The 20,415-nt window shown below is 39.1% G+C and overlaps 1 protein-coding gene across 25 annotated transcripts in view; it reads left to right on the top strand.

The window, feature by feature from the left end:
- SGCD (sarcoglycan delta) overlaps positions 1-20,415 on the top strand; it is a 631,892-nt gene that overhangs the window by 95,374 nt on the left and 516,103 nt on the right. For 22 of the 25 annotated variants that reach the window (XM_078385606.1, XM_078385607.1, XM_072990018.2 and 19 more), the window contains one exon: positions 6,508-6,563. The exons of 1 other annotated variant lie outside the window; for it this stretch is intronic. The gene's annotated coding sequence lies outside the window, so the exon portion shown is untranslated. Of the gene's footprint in view, positions 1-4,185; positions 4,210-6,507; positions 6,564-20,415 lie in introns of those variants that run through there. 2 more of the 25 variants (XM_072989998.2, XM_072990010.2) reach the window with 2 other exon arrangements.

Genomic DNA, 20,415 nt, shown 5'->3' with positions numbered 1-20,415 from the left:
CCGAAATGAATGTAATGCCATGTAGATAAGCTTATATCTTCAGTCCTAACTCCTAACCTAGAAGGCAGTTCATATATGATAAAGCTGCTCCTGTTTATCCTACACTTCTACATACACTATTTAGTTGAAATTGCACGAAGAAGCAGGGATGTGTCCATGCATGTATGTGTGTGGAAAAGAAAGTTTTACAGGAGAGGAATATGAAATTCTTCAGGACTCCAGCTGAGCACCCTGAAGATGCTGGTTCTCATCTAATTTTGGTAGCTAAGCCTGGTGGATCCTTCATGGATTGCTGCCTTGTCGTGGCGAAGGGGCTTGAGTAACTCAGAGAAGCTGTGGGCTATGCCGTGCAGGGACACCCAAGACGGACAGGACATAGTGGAGAGTTCTGACTAAACGCAATCCACCTGGAGTAGGAAATGGCAAGCCACTCCAGTATCTTTGCCAAGAACGCCCCATGATCAGAAACAAGAGGCTAAAAGATGTGACGCTGGAAGATGGGCCCCTCAGGTCGGAAGGCGTCCAACATGCTACTGAGGAAGAGCGGAGGACAAGTACAAGTAGCTCCAGAGCTAATGAAGTGGTTGGGCCAAAGCCGAAAGGACGCTCAGCTGTGGACGTGCCTGGAAGTGAAAGGAAAGTCCAATGCTGTAAAGAAAAATACTGCATAGGAACCTGGAATGTAAGATCTATGAACCTTGGGAAGCTGGAGGTGGTCAAACAGGAGATGGCAAGAATAAACATCGACATCCTGGGCATCAGTGAACTAAAATGGACAGGAATGGGCGAATTCGGCTCAGATGATTATCATATCTACTACTGTGGGCAAGAATCCCGTAGAAGGAATGGAGTAGCCCTCATAGTCAACAAAAGAGTGGGAAAAGCTGTAATGGGATACAATCTCAAAAATGATAGAATGATGTCAATACGAATCCAAGGCAGACCATTCAACATCACAATAATCCAAGTTTATGCACCAACCAGCATTGCTGAGGAGACTGAAATTGAACAATTCTATGAAGATTTACAACACCTTCTAGAACTGACACCAAAGAAAGATGTTCTTCTCATTCTAGGGGACTGGAATGCTAAAGTAGGGAGCCAAGAGATAAAAGGAACAACAGGAAAGTTTGGCCTTGGAGTTCAGAACGAAGCAGGACAAAGGCTAATAGAGTTTTGTCAAGAGAATAAGCTGGTCATCACAAACACTCTTTTCCAACAACACAAGAGGCGACTCTACACATGGAAATCACCAGATGGGCAATATCGAAATCAGATTGATTATATTCTCTGCAGCCAAAGATGGAGAAGCTCTATACAGTCAGCAAAAACAAGACCTGGAGCTGACTGTGGTTCTGATCATCAGCTTCTCATAGCAAAATTCAAGCTTAGACTGAAGAGATTAGGAAAAACCACTGGGCCACTCAGGTATAATCTAAACCAAATCCCTTATGAATACACAGTGGAAGTAAAGAACAGATTTAAGGAACTAGATTTGGTGGACAGAGTGCCTGAAGAACTTTGGATAGAGGCTCGTAACATTGTCCAGGAGGCAGCAATGAAAACCATCCCAAAGAAAAGGAAATGCAAGAAAGCAAAGTGGCTGTCCAACGAGGCCTTAGAAATAGCAGAGAGGAGAAGGGAAGCAAAATGCAAGGAAGATAGGGAAAGTTACAGAAAATTGAATGCAGACTTCCAGAGAATAGCAAGGAGAGACAAGAGGGCCTTCTTAAATGAACAATGCAAAGAAATAGAGGAAGATAACAGAAAAGCAAAGACCAGAGATCTGTTCAGGAAAATTGGAGATATTAGAGGAACATTTTGCGCAAAGATGAACATGATAAAAGACAAAAATGGGAAGGACCTAACAGAAGCAGAAGATGTCAAGAAGAGGTGGCAAGAATACACAGAGGAATTATATCAGAAAGATTTGGATATCCCGGACAACCCAGACAATGTAGTTGCTGACCTTGAGCCAGACATCCTGGAGAGCGAAGTCAAGTGGGCCTTAGAAAGCCTGGCTAACAACAAGGCCAGTGGAGGTGATGGCATTCCAGTTGAACTATTTAAAATCTTGAAAGATGATGCTGTTAAGGTGCTGCATTCAATATGCCAGCAAGTTTGGAAAACTCAACAGTGGCCAGAGGATTGGAAAACATCAGTCTACATCCCAGTCCCAAAGAAAGGCAGTGCCAAAGAATGCTCCAACTACCGTACAATTGCACTCATTTCGCACGCTAGCAAGGTTATGCTCAAAATCCTGCAAGGTAGGCTTCAGCAGTATGTGGACCGAGAACTCCCAGAAATACAAGCTGGATTCCGAAGAGGCAGAGGAACTCGAGACCAAATTGCTAACTTGCGGTGGATTATGGAGAAAGCCAGAGAGTTCCAGAAAAATATCTACTTCTGCTTCATTGACTATGCAAAAGCCTTTGACTGTGTGGACCACAGCAAACTATGGCAAGTTCTTAAAGAAATGGGAGTGCCTGATCACTTTATCTGTCTCCTGAGAAACCTATATGTGGGACAGGAAGCAACAGTTAGAACTGGTCATGGAACAACTGAGTGGTTCAAAATTGGGAAAGGAGTACGGCAAGGCTGTATATTGTCCCCCAGCTTATTTAACTTATATGCAGAATACATCATGCGGAAGGCTGGACTGGAAGAAACCCAAGCCGGAATTAAGATTGCCGGAAGAAATATCAACAACCTCCGATATGCAGATGATACCACTCTGATGGCAGAAAGTGAGGAGGAATTAAAGAACCTTGTAATGAGAGTGAAAGAGGAGAGTGCAAAAAACGGTCTGAAACTCAACATCAAAAAAACTAAGATCATGGCCACTGGTCCCATCACCTCCTGGGAAATAGAAGGGGAAGATATGGAGGCAGTGTCAAATTTTATCTTCCTGGGCTCCATGATCACTGCAGATGGAGACAGCAGCCCTGAAATTAAAAGACGCCTTCTTCTTGGGAGGAAAGCGATGACAAATCTTGACAGCATCTTGAAAAGCAGAGACATCACCTTGCCGACAAAAGTCCGAATAGTCAAAGCTATGGTTTTTCCTGTCGTGATGTATGGAAGTGAGAGCTGGACCATAAAGAAAGCAGACCGCCGAAGAATTGATGCCTTTGAATTGTGGTGCTGGAGGAGGCTCTTGAGAATCCCCTGGACTGCAAGGAGAACAAACCTATCAGTTCTAAAGGAAATCAACTCTGAGTGCTCACTGGAAGGACAGATCCTGAAGCTGAGGCTCCAGTACTTTGGCCATCTCATGAGAAGAAAAGAGTCCTTGGAAAAAACCTTGATGTTAGGAAGGTGTGATGGCAAGAGGAGAAGGGGACGACCGAGGATGAGATGGCTGGACAGTGTCTGCGAAGCAACCAACATGAACCTGACACAACTCCGGGAGGCAGTAGAAGACAGGAGGGCCTGGCGTGCTCTGGTCCATGGGGTCACGAAGAGTCGGACACGACTAAACGACTAAACACACAACACACACACATAAGCCTGGTGAAGCCTGGCTATCATTTGGATGGAAGGCCTCCAGGATATACCAGTACTCTCCAGGTGGGGCTAGAAAATTATTTCTGCCTGATAACTTGTAATACGGATGCCAGTCAAAGTTTACTATACTGGGCCAGATGGACTACTGCTCTGATTCAGTGTAAGATAGCGTCTTCTGTTGCTTAAGTCTGATCTGATTTTCTTCATGAATTTTTTTCTTGGAGTTACATTTTGTGTGTGTGTGTGTGTGTGTGTGTGTTTGTGTGTGTGGTTTTGTTTTATGCCTATGACATCTTAATGAATTAGAGCTCAACCCTACTCCTATTCAGTCTTCTGAAGTTTTAATGAAATACAAGCTCAAGAATCCAAAGGTGAGATTGGATAGAAATCAAACTGCTTCATGGGAGCATTCAGCTGATGATGAGTATATCACCAGTTTGGCTAGCCAAGTGCTCCTAATTTAAGATCTGGTTCCATTCAATGCTGAGCTCACACACCTGCTGTCAAGCTGCCCTAAAGTGTTTCTGGCACTCAGGAGCTGAAAATGCATAAGTACAAACAGCTGATGCTAAATTATGAAAAGCTGGATATTTACCAAGGAAGAATCAAATCAGCAATATGCCCTCGCAAACAATAATGTGTATTTGCTTCTTGCAGTAGCATATGGTGACAATTGGTTCTTACTGTGGATTGAGAGTGTTGGTATGTCTTTGGAAATGAAAGATCATATTTTGATTTTGGTTGCTGAGCCAGAAGCTCCTGCTGTTACTCGGTTACTAGCTTCAGAGAGAAGAACTGTGTATAGAGATTAAGTGATTTTTTCCACATCATCTCTCTCACCCACCCATGTGAATAATGAAACTTCTTGCAGTGGGGTAAGATATTCAGTGGGTCTTTCGCGCTGGACTACATTATGTCCAGACATGCAGTCAGTGAAACTACAATTAGAACTTGAGGAAGGGGGCAGAGTGAATATTTTCTCTGAATCCCCTAACAATCATGAAATACCCGGTTAAGGAAGACTAGTACATAGCAGCAAACATGGCTAAAATTTGCATGTTCTTTTCATAGTACAGTATTTCCTAGTATTTCTAAAGTATAGGATTATATATGCAAAATCAACTGATCAGACTGTTCTCTCTTGATAAGTATTATGGTCCAACCAGTTTTTCATTGTGAAGAGTCCCACTGATACCCAGTGTTAGTGCACACAAGATTGTTATTTTCCTAATGGACAGGGTGGACAGAGAAGCTGAAGAGCTAAAAAAATATTTACCTTGTAGCCAATTTTAGCAGAAATTAGTGACATTCTTAGCAGATTTTCCTTCTGTATTTTCATTTGTAGCAGGTGGGTCTTTCTGACAGTTTCAATTAAAAATTCTAGCGACCAGTTATTTCTTTTCATTGTAGTTCTTGCCGACCTGAATGACAGATCAGTTTGTGTCTTTGATATATACCTTTGTAAAGATGGAAACACTTCGATGTGTAAAAGAAGACACACATTATGTCAGGCAAAAACAAAAGAAAAATAAAGACGACCAAAATGTTGCGGCACCTTGAAGACTAACTTCTATATTTTAATATGAGCGTGGATGAAGTCTAGGTCCTTAAATAAAAGAGTGGGTAAAGGTAAAGGATCCCCTTGACATTTTAGTCAATTGTGTTCGACTCTAGGGGGCGGTTCTCATCCCCGTTTCCAAGCTGTAGAGCCAGCATTTGTGCGAAGACAGTTTCCGTTGTCACATGGCTAGTGTGACTAGACACGGAACGGCATTACCTTCCCACCGAGGTGGTCCCTATTTATCTACTTGCATTTTCACATGCTTTTGAACTGCTAGGTTGGCGAGGAGCTGAGACAAAGCGATAGGAGCTCACTCTGTCACGTGGATTCAATCTTATGAGGGCTGGTCTTCTGACCCTGCAGCACACCAAGGCTTCTGCGGTTAGCCTGCAGCGCCAACATGTCCCTCAGCACCACCATGTCCTATGTGGCAAATATTTATATATTTACACATGGTCCCAAATCAAAGGTTATATTAGGGCACAAGATGTGAACTTGTCTACAAAAGCTCACATTAAAATATCAGTTAGTCTTTAAGGTGCCACATTTTTGTCTCCATATTTTTTTATTATTCTTTTGTTTTTGTCTGATATAGATTAACATGACTACCTAAAACTACACTTACTGAGCAACACCAAATGTACATTTTACTTACAGTAAACAGCTTGCATCTAAAGTCATCTTACATTGAAAATCTATATGATACATATGGGTGACAAAAAGGAATGCTAGTAAAATCAAAACTTGACAATGAGGAGAAGACATTTATACACAGCTTTTGAATAAGGTTATATAATTCAGAAGCTTATTTCTCCAAAAATCGCTTGGAAACTTCTCTCCCTCTTGCCATTCAGCATGCAGCTTTTATAGATTCACTTGAAGAATCTGTTCAGTTAGGTCTCCCTGTATAATCTTTACATCAGCTTTATGGCTTTGACTGTGGAATACAGATTTTGCTTACAACAAAATGTGGAAGGATTAGTTGTGTACTTTGGGAACCTTTTACTGCCTGGCAATGGCACAACTCATTGCTCAATTTTCATAAAGTCACAAGCAAATGCAGTCTCTTAGCTACATAACACTGCTATTCTACAGCACTTAAATCACATTCAATTTTCTCATTCTCCTTCTGATAATTGTCATGCCATGCTTAGCATGCAGTGCTTAAATCATGATTTTCATGACATCATTGTCTACTGCCTATAGTGACTTGATCAATGACATCTGATCAATCTATGGGCTATGTGATATCCCAGCTTGCAGATACTTGAGTTTTTGTCACAGAATGATACTGTTTCAAGAGGAGAAGAACTTTGAAAAAAATATGTAAGTGCACATCAGTCTCCTGCAAAGGTAAACACAAAGTAAACAAATAAAAATGCAGGGACAATTTATTATTGCTGAGGGAATAATAACATTATTTTATTTTCATTAAACAGAGAAATGCCCTCAACTTGAGTCAAGATATCTGCAAGATTGGATGACAATGGCCCAGGTAAGTGAAATGTTCATACTTTGAGGACTTTGTATTGAACCATGTGCTTTCTTCTTCTCCCAGCTCATTGAGGTGTAGTGTTCTTTTACAGGAATAATTTTGATTTAAGCTTTGATACAAAACCAACATTCAGCAGTTGGTACCCATCAAATAGCTTCAGTTTTTCTTGGACTGATCTGTCTCTTGCATCTTTCTCTTTGGATTTTGTCCATACCACTGTTGTAGCCTTGAAAATCATGGCATTATCCCAATCCTACTGTATCTCTTTTGTGTTTGGGTGATCATATTTTGACCACATAAGAATCTAACTTAGATAATTTGTTTAGTATTAATAACAAGGAGAATGGGTTTCTATTAACACATGTTAATGTCCAAAGCCTTTCTTATTGGCTACAATTCTGTTGCTTAGTATAGTAAATTGCACTAAAGTAGGCCCATTCAATCACTGGGTTTTAGTGAGACAACACCTCTGTATGACCCACTGATTCAAATGGGACTATTCTAACTGCAACTTACAACGACAAATTAAGCCACTACTAACAAAGGCCTATTTGAATAAATGGACCTTATGGAGTAGCTGATTCACCATATCTGCATTGATTCAATGGACCCATTATAATGCAGTTGACTATGCGGAGCAACAGGATTTAGACCATTTTTGCCCAATGTATGTGAAGTAACACAATTTATCTAGTGGGGAATTCCCAGTGTTTTGAATTTCAACTCTCAGGAACCAAGGTCCTCATGGATTGTGGGAGTTATAGTTTGAATCATAGGTTTCAAAGTAAGTCCTATTAAATTCAATGGCTCTTGGTTCCAGATAACAGTGTAAAGAGTAACAGCCCATATGGACTAATGGTCTGGCTCAGCGTATAGGAGTGATCCCCACAAAAATGCCAGAAAAGGCATGCATTTAATTGCTTATGTGAAGAATGATTGTGTAAAACTATCTCTTTTTCCAACCTGATTTGGGCTGGAATCCGGGGCAACTTATAGACTGAATAAAATGGGTCTCATCACAAATTTTGGAGGTGGTGGTAATGATGGGTCTGTTGTTTAAGTAAAAGCCACCTATGGTTGGAAGATGTTTAAATTAAATAATAGAATAGTTAGAGAACTGAGATCATATGCAATCAGATACTGTTACAAGCCATAGTTTATCATATGGAAACAAACCTAATTCATAAGACTTAAGGGGAAAGAGGGTTACAGTTACTCAAAAAGCAGAAGTGAAAACTTTGGAAATTTTCCATATCTCTGATGAGGGAAGAGTAGGAGCTTAAAGCTTGCTGCAGTTGCTTATGTTATAATAATAAATTATGGTTTAGCATGACATCCAAATGTGTTGCTAAAATCTTTAGTTTCAAAAACCTATTATATAATGTTATTTAAATAAAGGCTGTGTTTTCAAAGATTAAAAACTTTTCTCCTGACAAATTATGAAAGGAAATAAAGCAACAAAGATTAAGTGGGAATTTTAATATTCCCGTCTTGAGTATAATTCATATAAGCTTATATCGCATATCTGTCTTTTTAAACCACATTAAAAAAATTATTACCTTTTAGAAATGGTTATTTCCTTTTCTAAAAATATGATCCTACAAAATATCGTACACACTTTGAAACCAGTTCTTCATCCCTTAATGGGGATGTTGCTGTCCTAATTCTCCCTGTCCTTATGCATGCTTATTTAATCAGGCCTTTGATTATTTAGTAAAACGTGATCATATTTGTAAATTGTTTACATGTGTTAACATGTGTGCACAGTATTATCACTGCTAAGACAGCTAGTAGAAGAAATGGTTGAAAAGAGGGACTGCTGGATATCTCGGTGGTTTAGATATTTAGATATTTAACTTTCAGAGGTAGGAAGATCAATTCCCCACTGTGCTGCCTTGATAAGGGCTGGACTCAATGATCCATAAGGTCCCTTCCAGCTATGCAGTTCTAAGATTATGATGATGAGTTACCATTGCCTTACACTACAAATAAGAAAACACTGGGCAGAGGTGGTGATGTGATTCTTTATGGAGCAAAGTGGAGGCTTATTTTAAGTGAGCTACAAGAGAGGAGACAACCCTTTCAATTGCCAGCATCCAGGATTAACATAAAGAATCCCCCAGATCAATTCATGCATATCTCCAAGTAGGGCTGAAGAGAATTTCTGCATGGAGCCCTGGATGCCACAGCCAGTCATTGTAGACAGTACAATGCTAAGTGGGCTCCTGATTAGACTTGCAGCTTATAGGCAGTGACGGGACATGTTTTGGAAGCAGTACTGCTAGAAAATACCTTGGATTATCAACAACAAAGCAGACACATTTGTCACCAGGCATCCAGTCCCCCTTTGCAAACTGAGTTCCAGTTCACATTTCAGAACCACTTCAAAATGTACTGTATCTAGAGGCTCTGCAGCAATACTTTCCCATGTGGAAAATACATGGCTTAGGGGTCCCTGGATATATTTTTTAAAAACCGCACACACCAAATGAATGTGCAGTTTCCCTGTTCAGTGGTTTCACATCGAAGGGCTGTTAAACTGATCCTGGGTTTTAAAAAAAGTTGGGAGGGAGGATTTGATCTGAGAGCAGTTTGAATGGAAATTTATAATAAATTGCTGCATGTTAACCTCTGCCAGTTTCACTTCAAATTGCCAAAGACACAGCCATTCAGTGGAACTAAAAAGCACTTTGGGATTCTTTGCAGTGGAAAACAGCAGAGAGTTGTGTGGTAATTCCAGGGCTCATGAAGCCTTCTGTAACTATATTTTTAAAATTTACCAGTTTCTACTCTGTTTAACCATTTATGCTAATATCAGTATCTAGTTTGCTTTAGGGTAATTCATTCCATGAGAAAAGAGAAATTTTTTATAAGCATCTCACTTGTTATTGTTTCCATTTTTAGTATTTTTTTTTGTGGGAAGGGAACAGTGAACTAGATAAATGTTGTTCAAAGCTCAGTAGTAATCATTATTTTCAACATTGAGATTCTTGAGGTACCTATAAATATATAATGCACAGTGGTCTTTATCAAAACATGTTAAATAAGTATTACATACAGTACAGTACTACAAATAGTACTATTATAAATAACTTCTGAAGGCATATAAAAATGGCACTTCAATCATCACTCCCATTAAACTTCACTGCTAGTTTGATTTGGGTCAGAGTTTAATCCTTTTACCTTTTTCTAAAAAGATGATGTGGGTGAAGATGAAGTAGGTGCTATTAAATAGTATACAAGCTTCATCAAATTGTATGAAGAAACTTCCTATGACTGCAGTACAGAGTAAATGAGGAATTAGAAGATAATACATATCAAGGAAGTTCGAACCATTAAATGTGCTGATTTGTTGAGTGTGCAGAGTGCATTCCAAGCTCATAATGGCATTACAAATGTAGCACTAACTTCCTTTTGAAGCTATCTGCACAGCAACTCCCACTCCTGTTGAAGATACTATTGAGTTGAAAGCTTACCTGTTTTCCTTCGGAGCAGAAATTGTTGCTGGGGAAAGAAAGAAAAATGAAGCTTAGTCTACACCACTGCTTCCAAACCTTGGGTCCCAGATATTCTTCAACTAGAGGTGAAGGGTTGTGGGAGTCTGATTCCAAGATCATCCAGGGACCCAAGGTTGGGAGCCATTGCTCTACACACATAGTGCAGTTGTTTGTGTTTATTTGGCATGCGGAATAATTATTTCAATGGATAACAGTGATGAGTATTAATAAGTCAGTTTCCTAGTCATGCACTGGTTTTCAGTAGTTTTGAAATACTTGTGTTGGCCTATGCAATGCCTTGAGATTTCTAACAATTCCAAAATGATTGGAATCTGATAATAACATCAGTGGGACACTAGTGTTGTGAACCTTAGATTGTAAAGGTTCCATGAGTGGCAAAAATCCTCCAAAGATGTTTGAATGCAAATCTTTCCTGGTCTGATGCTTCAACATCCTTAACTGGATATCATAAAGACTGATGTTGTGATGTCCTCCTCACTTAACTACAGCCCATCTGATTTATTGACCACAAGCCATTTCCATCTAGTGTGAAGCATAACCAATGCTTGCTTCTATTGTGAGTTGTATTCTGAAGGGTTTCATGGCCGAGATCCAATGGTTATTGTAGGTTTTTCAGGCTGTTTGGCTGTGTTCTGAAGGTTTTTCTTTTGTTTTGAAATAGGATTTCATGCCCAGTTTGTTTTAGGGCATGTTCAGCTACTGCCGATTTTTCTGGTTGTTTTAGTCTGCACAGGGTCTTTCATGTTCTTTGATTCTGGTGTGGAGGCTGCATTTTGTGGTCCCAATATATACCTGGCCACAACTGCAAGGTATCCGATATACTCCTGCAGTGGCGAGGGGGTCCCTTTTGTCCTTTGCTGACTGTAACATTTTTTATATTTTTATGGTGGGCCTGAGTACTGTTTGTAGGTTGTGTTTTTTCAAAGGTTTCCCCATGCGGTCAGGGAAAACAGTATAGGCCCACCACAAAAATACAAGCTGGGCATGAAATCTTATTTCAAAACACAGAAGTACTGGATAACACCAGCAGTCATTATGTTAGACTACACAAGGAAGCTATTGAAATCCATCAGCAGAGCTTCAACAAACAAACAAACAAAAAGAATTAAGTCTAGAACTCAACAAAACCTAGCCCCCAGCACTGAAAAATACAGCCTGCAAAAGGTCAACAAACTCTACCCAGCCACAAGGACCAGTGATCATTGCAGACAAAAGTCTAGCTAACGACACCCATAAATCACAGTGACAGACCATCCCCCTGCCTTTATCACAACAAAACACCCATAACAAAAAACACCCTGATCACTATAATCACCCAATCTCCTGAAAAGGACAAAAAACTGACCCCACAGCTACAAATACTAAACTATCCTACACACTACACTAGAACACAGAGTTCTAACTCCTGTCCTCTGAAGATGCCAGTCACAGAAACTGGTGAAATGTTAGGAAGAAAAACCTTCAGAACACGGCCAAACAGCCCAAAAAAACTACAACAGCCAATCTTGAGTAGGTTCGAGAGTATGACACCTTGCTGGTAAAGCCAGAAATTCCAATTATATTTATACACAACACCATGAATAGCTTTTGATTTCAAAGTGCAGCCTTGCTTAGTAACACAGGAGGTTTTCCTCTCAAGTGTTTCTATTTTTAAAATTCCACAAACTATTTCCGTAATGGGAACATTCTTGCAGGTAGAAGATTTTACACTTCAGTGGTAGTGCATGGGAAGAAATGGACATTAAGCCAAAGCACAACTGCTGTTTAAGCCAGTGTGACAAGTATAAGTGCTAGCTCAATCAGCATCCCCTGTGGTTTTTTTAATAGTAACTTTACCTACAGAACTTAGTATGCAGGCAACGGACATGGAAAATTATGTGGAAGTTTAAATGGTACATAATGTTTGATTTTAGAGCAATAAAGAAAGTTGAAACAAGGGCAGTAGATTTCTTTAAAGCATAGTATTTCAAGATATTATGAATGTAAATAAGTTCAGCACCTTCAGCAGCAACTGATGATGGTGGCAACAATGCTGATGAAGCACTTCAATATGTGAGGCACTTCTTCTATCAAGTAAACCTTTTAACAAGGAACTTATATTTTCCTTTTGATCGCTAAGCATTTGCTTGAGAGAACACTAGCAAATGGTGAACCGGTAGATATTTCTTAGTAAACTTCTCCTCTGACTTAAAAGATAACTTGAGTAAACAAGTAGTGTTAGAATTACCATATATAGTTGCACAGTGTTGCTCATAGGTCTGATAAAATTTCTGGTAAAACTCTTTTTGCTACGTAGTAGAAATACAGAGATCCACAAAGGAGAATAACTTTGTTCCCCAGAATCCATTCCATTCTTATTACCTGGCACTTAAAGTTTCAATAAATCATTTTGAGACATTTGTAAGTGAAAGAATAAAAAAAAGTTTATTTACGTACAGTTGTTTGAAATTACCAACTTGTGCATATTGCTGTCTGTATTGCACACATACTAGCAACCAACTGAACAGATGAACAGGAATGAGCAATTGCCACCAGCTGAAGGAAAAAAAAAGAGATAGAGCACTCAGCAGAGAGGCCGGGCTCTCTTTGAATTTCAAAAGCTGGAATGAATGAGCTGTTAGTGCTGGATAGACTGAAACACATCCCGGCCCAGAAAAGTCCCTCCCAATCACTAAAAATACAGATAGCATGTGAGGTTGTAAATAAAACTCTAACATACAATTCCCACCATTCGCACCTAAGATGAGACAACAGAAACACAAAACACACTGGTTCCCTCTCTAAATAATTCTGCATTGTTGCCTTTTTTGCACTTATAAAAGCCTAAAGAAGGGCTGGAGATGATGAGGATTTAATAATGATATGTTATGAAAAATACTGAGGATCATGCAAAAGATGGGACAAATCATAAAACAGAAGCAAAGTTTTATGTTGTTCAGATATTGAATTATTTACACCAGTGGTTCTTAATTTTGTTACTCGGATGCTTTTGAACTGCAACTCCCAGAAACCCCAGTCAGGACAGCTGGTGGTGAAGACTTCTGGGAGTTGCAGTCCAAAACTCCTGAGTAACCCAAGGTTAAGAACCAGTGATTTACACCACTAAACGTAGCATGATAGAGGACTGGAAAACTAGTCAGTTGTAAAAAAGTAGGCAAATAAAATTTTCAGATATTAAGACAAGTGTTCCTTGGTTATGTTTTTCTTTGGGATCACATAGAATACATTCTCAACAACCCGTTTGAAATGGAATTTCTCTGAGAAGTTTAACATGTATTTCAATCTAATAGGCCTCCTAGGACTAAAGTGGGGCAGGTTTAGAGTGGCCTAACACACAGGATGAAATCCTGTTTGCACAGCTGCACCACGTAAGACTGATCTTTCACTTGTCACCATTAGTTCACTTCACTCATTTCGGTCCATTATTCCAGTTTCCTCATTGCTTTCAGCTTTTCTGTAAGCCAAGAAGAATACCTTAGGTCTGCAGAAGAGAATGTGTACCAATTCTTTATATTTTGTCTACTGGCCACCTGCAGATGACAATGCAGAAAAAATGGATCTTTTCAAAAAGGTCACATTGCAGGTGCTTTTGTCATGTAGAGAATGACAGCTGCTTCTAGACATCATGCACACCCATCCACCAGAGAGCTGATGTACTGAAATATTGGCGAGTCGCCTGGTGAGCTCAGAAATAGCTTGTTGGCTTATGGGCTGCACTACTGTGGTGTAGATATCTATAAATAAAATTAATTTTTCAGAGGAAATCATCCACAGAGATGAAACCTCAAGAAGCTTCTTCATGCCAAATTGTCTTCTTGCAAAGAAGGAAATAGAACATTTCAATTGCATTCTGGAGTCAGTTACAGAGAAAACTGAAGGAGGTGGCGATTAATGGACAAAGACTGCACACTGAGATGAGATATCAAAAGGAGAAATATCTTAGGAAGAGAGTCTATGAGGAATAAATAAGAAAAAAAGAAATACAAATATAATATTTGCAGATTTGTAGATTTGTAGATTAAAATTTAATTTGAGGTTTGTGTGAGGATTTTCAGGCTCTCAACTTTCTTTCAACTGATCTCCTTGGGAACTAACAGAATGGTTATTTATACAATAAATATTATTTCTTAACTATTACTAATTTCTATGTGCCATCTAATTTGCTAATAACCTATCAGGTGACAGACAATAAATTTGAATAAAATTTAAATAGATTAGGCATCCTTCAGTCTCGAGAGCCTATAGTAACGTGCTCTGAATAAAGGACTTGGAATATGTAGCATCTCGTGTGGCTGAGAAGACCAATTCGAGAGTGACAATGCCTTCCACACTGAAGATAAATACAATGTGTCCCCTGTCCAGCTCCCTGATTTTGCTGGTTTCAGGACTGCCTCTTTGCCTTGGCCTGCTGGACTAGGGTCTCTTCAAATTGGGAGAGGCCATGCTGCACCGCCTGCCTCCGGGCTGAATGCTCAGATGTCAAAGTTTCCATCTGTTGAGGTCCATTTCTAAGGCCTTCAGATCCTGCTAGTAGATATCCTTGTATCACAGTTGTGGTCTTCCTCTGGGGTGATTTCCCTGCACTAATTCTCCATACAGGAGATTTTTTGGTATCCGACCGTCAGCCATTCTCACAACGTATGAGCTCACGTAGACATCACTGTTTCAGTAATATATACATGCTAAAAATTCCAGCTTGTTCTAGGAACTTTGTCCTTCCAGGTGATACCAAAACTGTGTTGGAGACAATGCATATGGAACGTGTTCAGCTTTCTCTCCTGCCGTGCACAAAGGGTCCACGATTCACTGCAGTACAGGAGTGTACTCAGGACACAGGCTCTATAGACCTGGATCTTGGTATATGCTGTTAGCTTCTTATTAAGCCATACTCTTTTTGTGAGTCTAGAGAACATGGTAGCTGCTTTGCCAATGCGTTTATCCAGCTTGACATCTAGAGATCTAGTGTTAGAGATTGTTGAGCCAAGGTATATGAACAACCTCCAGTTCTTGTGTGGAAATGGTAATAGAGGGAGGTGCTGGCTCATGACTTGTGTTTTCTTCAGGCTGATTGTTAATACAAAATCTTAGCAGGCCTTACTAAAATGGTTCATAAGTTGTTGGAGCTCTTCAGCAGAATGGGTGGCAACAGCTGAATCATCGGCAAAGAGAAAGTCCCCCATGCATTTCAGATAGACTATGGTCTTCACTCTCAATCTAGAGAGATTAAAGAGCTTTCCATCTGATCTAGTCCAGAGATAGACACCTTCTGTTGCAGTTCCAAAAGCATGCTTCAGCATGACAGCAAAAAAGATTCCAAACAGGATTGGTGCGAGGACACAGCCCTGTTTCACTTCGCTTCGGATGTCAAAGGGATCTGATGTTCAGCCATCGAAAACTATAGTGCCCTTCATTTCCTCATGAAAGGACTTGATGATGTTAAGGAGCCGAGGTGGACATCCAATCTTGGGAAGTATTTTTAGAAGGGCTGCCTCTGCTAACCAAATCAAAGGCCTTTGTGAGATCTATGAAGGCCACAAAGAGTGTCGTTCCCTACATTTCTCCTGCAACTGTGTGAGGGAAAATACCATATCAGTGGTGGATCTATAAAATTAAACCATAAAAAAACCCAACAGCAGTAAAGTACATTAAGATCTGTTTTTAAAAGGTTAAAAAGAAAGAAGAACGATATACTTAACACCCTTCCTAAAACCAATACAGTTGGGGGCAATTGTAATTCTGGAATGAATGTATGTGTGCTTACAAGACATGTCTAACGATAGCTTATAAGACATTTTTCAAATAGGCACTATAGAAATAATTAATTTAAATGCAAAGCACAATGAAGCACAATTGTATAATTCATTTTAATAATAATAAAAAGAAGAAGTGAAGACCATTCTGGAATAATGGCAGTCCTAGATGATATTGGCATTAAATTCAGCATCTTCCCTTGCTGCTACTACCTAGATTTCAGAATACTGGGGCTGAACTGTTTGCAGATCTGTTGGGATAATAAAATCCAACTCACAAGTTTTCAGTGTAAATCCTGGTCATAAGCCTTTAAATCAGAGAAGACAACATGTCTTCCCGAAAGGAAGATCAAAGTTAATATCAGTCATCAAGAGAGCTACAGTAGAAATGGTGTCTTTGATAAAATTTTCTGGCCCTTTGAAAGGTCAGTTATTTCTCTACACACACCCTTTCCCATGTATCCTGCCAAAATAATTTTATATATTTCCACCATAAGGGAAACATTGCTGGAAAGAAAACTGTACATGAAATGACATCCCAATGCCAGGTTACCTAGCATTGCTCAGAATTGTCTTGTTGTGCTACCATTGGGGACTCAGGAGCCGGGGCCAACATTTGTTAGGTATACAGGGCAAGTCAAAATTCAAAGATCATAAATCCATAATAAATTTGCAAAGGGTGTTATTTATATAACATGTCATTCAGCAAGGAAACTTGCTGCCACTATTTGTAGTGATGGCAGGCAGCATGGTCAGACTTAAAAGGGGATTAAACATATTTGTAGAAGTTAAAGCTTTCAGAAGTGCTAGGCATGATGGTGGCTCCATAGATCTTTCAGTATACTAGGGAATGCTAGCAAGGGAGTTTTTTTTTAGTCATGCTGTTCTTGTGGACTTCCTATTAGCATTTGCTGTGGAAACAGAATGTTGGAATAAGCAGACCTTTGATCTGATCCAACATGAATCTTCTTATGTTTTCTGTCTTCCATCCCTTTTCATAATGCTTTAGTTGCTCTCAACAGTGTTGACAAGTACTACAGCTGAACCATCATCTCTGCTCCCTGATTGGTCACCTGGAATGGGACCTTATGATTGTGATTCCACTAGAATGGGACCCTAATCTCCATTCTGGTCCTCACTATACTATATTTCATTTAACTTTTTTTATGCAAGATTTTTTAAAAAATCCATTGACATTCAATAATTATAAATTAACCATGATTCAAGGTAACTGATAGTGAGTTATAGTCTTTTTTACTCTTTGGAATTTATTTCCATTCAAATTTAGTTGGCTTGACCTAAGGCTTGTTTTTGCTGAACACTTTGGAAATTGGAAAAAAAAGATACAACATTTCAAAGGTGGGTATGCGGGTGGGTGGAAACTAGATCTGGCAGTGACAGAACTTGACCGCTGTCTCAATGGGAACCTTCGAAGCTCTCCCTGCTTCTGATGACAGCCAATGCTGGGCAACTCTGAAGGTGTGCTTTGGGGAAGCTGACAAGTTGGCCTGATATGTATGATAGCAAGCAGTGCATTTATGGTGCAAGTTCAGGCTCTTCTCAAAACCCTAGTGTATGTTCCTTCAGGCCAGGCCCTGGTGACACCATCATAGAGATGTAAAAGTTCTGAAAATTTCCATTTTCCTTGGGGGGAAAATGTCAAAAAAAAAAAAAAAACAGTACAGGGAAGTGACCTTTGTAAGGTATTTGGTATCCAGTGGTTTCCGTGCTCACTTCTTCCTACAAAGATTCTCCTTTGGCTCCTTTAAAGTCAATGGCTGGTGGCCAACAGTGTACCTTTCAACATCAGTCATGCAGGACAGTAAAGAAGAACATAGAGACAGACAGATAGATAAAACCTTTACTGCCATAAGTAAAAATTGGACATATTCATGGTGGTTCGTTAGGTAACTACATATATAGGCATCAAGAGGGCAGAAAAGTGTTAGACATCCTTAAAGGGACAACAGTCCATCTCCTAATAATAGTTTCAAGAAGTCTGTGACTCTTTCTACAATGTCAGTCATCTCAGCTATCAGCATATAGCGAACTTTATCCAGATCTGACCTCCCTTCTTTAATAAAATTGGGGCTTGATCGGTCGATCGAGTGAAGCGGGCAGTGTAAAAACATATGAAGAAGGTTTCCAGCACCCCCTGTTTAGATGGGCAGTGCCTTTCAGAATAGGGAACTGCATTAAATTTGCCATATAATATAGCAGGAGGCATGACATTGTATCTGGCTAAAGAAAAGGCCCTCTGTTTGGGGGGGCATTTGAACAAGGAAAGGTAGGCAGCAGGTTTACCCATTTTAGGAGGGATATGGGAAAAAATAGTGAACAGAATTCATTAGCAGCACTACAAAGGTCCTGGAATGCAATATCCAAAATTCTTCTTTTAATAATTTGGAAAGCTAGCTCTTGACTTATAGCTCCAAGGTAGTTACTATCTATACCAAAAGATTTCAATTTTTTCAAGAAGACCATTGACCCAAAAGGTGGGACAGAATCCTGCAGAAGTTGGTATAATAAACTGTCCATGTTTGAATTGTAATAGATACTTAACCAAAATTTGAATGATCTCAACTAAGCTACAGTCTGTATTAAAGATACTCCAGACTCCAGACAGAGTATCAAGTAGGGCACACATCTAGGTAGTCCTAAAGCTTTGCATAAGAAGGAAGATTGTAGCTGTTCAATCAATTGATCCATAGCAGTTGCCCAAATTGTAGAACCATAGAGGGCTTGTGGAATAATTTTGGACTTCAAAACTTGTATTGCTGCCGGAACAAACCAATTTCCTGAATTATAGTCAAAAAGCAGAATAGATAGAGTAGTGATCCTAGCTGCATCGTATAGCCATTTTTGATGGGGTACCCAAGAGTGTTTATAATTAAAAAGAATACCTAAGTATTTATACTGTTTAACTTGATTTATGTGATTTCCATTTAGGTTCCTTTGAAATTGTTTCCATAAGAACATGGAGTAATTTTCCTTCCTCCCTTTTTTCACTTTTGGCCTTTGTATCCTTCTAAACTTTACAATCAGTTTTCTCCTTCCACCTTCTTCTCAAAGGCTGGTGTCAACACATAGGGCATGCCTTCCCTTCTCTTCAGCTTGCTTTCTGGAAAATGTGATATTTGGAAACATTGCTTTAAATATTAACATATTAATAATTGCTCATTGATTTTCCAGGACAGTACATTAGTCATTCTTACGGCTCACAACTCATTAATGGGTCACTGAGCATGTTAATAATGTATTTAGGGAGCATATTTACAATTAAATGTTTTGAAAAGTCTACCAATTCTGAAGGGTTGACTCTCACCACTGATGCTACTACAGCAGTAATGGAGCAGCTGTGTGCGTGTCCCATATGGCTTGCATTTTGCTTGAAGAAAGAAATAAAGAAAGTTTTCAGCAATGAGGATGGCAGAGACCAGGTGTAGTTTCCCAAACATAACAGTTGTGGCATGATTAATAAACATAATTTGTTATTCCAGAATTGGAAGGTTCAGTGTTACTGTTGGAATTTGGGGAGAAAAAAATGTTAACCATCATTGGTTTAAAAAGGTAACATTATGCAAGTAGCATTGCTGTCTGGCAACCTGTTATTTCTGAAGTCTTGGAAAGGCAATGGAACATTTAATTGCCATTTGTATTTTGCTAATAAATTCTCACTAGATGGCTCTATTTTTTTCGGAACTTTTTAAGCCTATCTTGCTTTCACATTAGTTTCTGACTATAATTATTTTTGCTAAAAAGTCTATAACAAAACTCAAAATCATTTGAATACACATTTTCTCAATATATGTGTTTTTATGATATCCTTTGTGGTGTAGTAGATAGAATGTCAGAATAGGGCTCAGAATACCATATTTAAGTCCAAGCTCAGCCAAGAAAACTCACAGATCTAGCAATGGTAAGCTACTCCTTATGCATCTCACATGCCTTAAAAACTAAATTAGAGTTGCCATAAGTCAGAGGCTGTTTGACAGCATATACCAACAACGAATGCATTTTTGTATACAGTTAGTGTAATGTATGCAATTTTAATGCATAGAATAGGAGAAATGGGTTTTTATAATATGAATACATTTTGTGCAGCCATTTTGATTGAATAATTGACTCACAAAATTTGGAGAAGTATGGAAGCAGAAATATTTTGTGTTCCTTTGGTTTATTCATTAGTGTATGAAACTGAGACCAGATAGGTTAAACATGAACTGAAGAAATTTATTCTTCATTCCTGTTTCATTAAAAAAATTTAAGCTTTGATTTCTCTCCCCTTTTGGGTTCTTCAGCTGTTCAGGTTAAAAATCCACATGCCTCCCTTTGTTTTGGTTAAAATGTGATCAAAGTGTTTTGCATATAGTGTGGACCAGCTTGACAGGACTTACTGCAGTCTCTTCTTTGATAGAATAAACCCAAGGCCTCACTCGGTACTGTTTCTTCAGCACAGTATTTAAACTAAATTGCCTTAGCCATTTGTATTCTGAAAGGTCTTCTTCCTTGAATTGTATTTTACTAGCTTTGTATCCTAGCCCTGTTCATCTCTTGACATTTTCCTTTCATACAGTAATGATT

Source organism: Pogona vitticeps, chromosome 2, assembly GCF_051106095.1.
Source record: "Pogona vitticeps strain Pit_001003342236 chromosome 2, PviZW2.1, whole genome shotgun sequence".
Classification (NCBI taxonomy): Eukaryota; Metazoa; Chordata; class Lepidosauria; order Squamata; family Agamidae; genus Pogona; species Pogona vitticeps.
Note: the sequence above shows the minus strand (reverse complement) of the source record. Positions and strands in the feature narration are given on the sequence as shown.